Source organism: Chaetura pelagica, unplaced genomic scaffold (assembly GCF_000747805.2).
Source record: "Chaetura pelagica isolate M959 unplaced genomic scaffold, ChaPel_1.0 scaffold152, whole genome shotgun sequence".
In the NCBI taxonomy this organism is placed as follows: Eukaryota; Metazoa; Chordata; class Aves; order Apodiformes; family Apodidae; genus Chaetura; species Chaetura pelagica.
In genome coordinates this window covers 475,854-476,197 of record NW_009952434.1, presented here as the reverse complement: position 1 = coordinate 476,197, position 344 = coordinate 475,854, and positions in this window count along the sequence as shown.

Sequence of the window (344 nt, the reverse complement as noted above, 5' to 3'; positions counted from 1 at the left end):
TGAAGGACTTTTCATCCCGCTGGGATTTCTGCCTCACAAACTGGGAATGACTGCAGGAGGGAGGAAGAGCTGCATCCCTCCTCCTCCTCCTCTCTCAGCATTCCCTGCTGCTGCTCCAGGCTCTGTCCCTGGGGCCCAGCTTTGCTCCACGCCGTGATTTCTGTAAATATTTTTATTCCCATTTTATATTTGTACTCTTATTTAAGGGATTGTATTAAACGTAGTCTGGCCTCCTCCGCCTTCTGCCGCTCCTTCTGAGCCTTCTGCACCGCAGCAGGTCACAGTGGTTTTAAATAAACCTGCCCCAGGTGAGCGGTGGGTGCTGTGTGTGCTGTGTCCGGGGG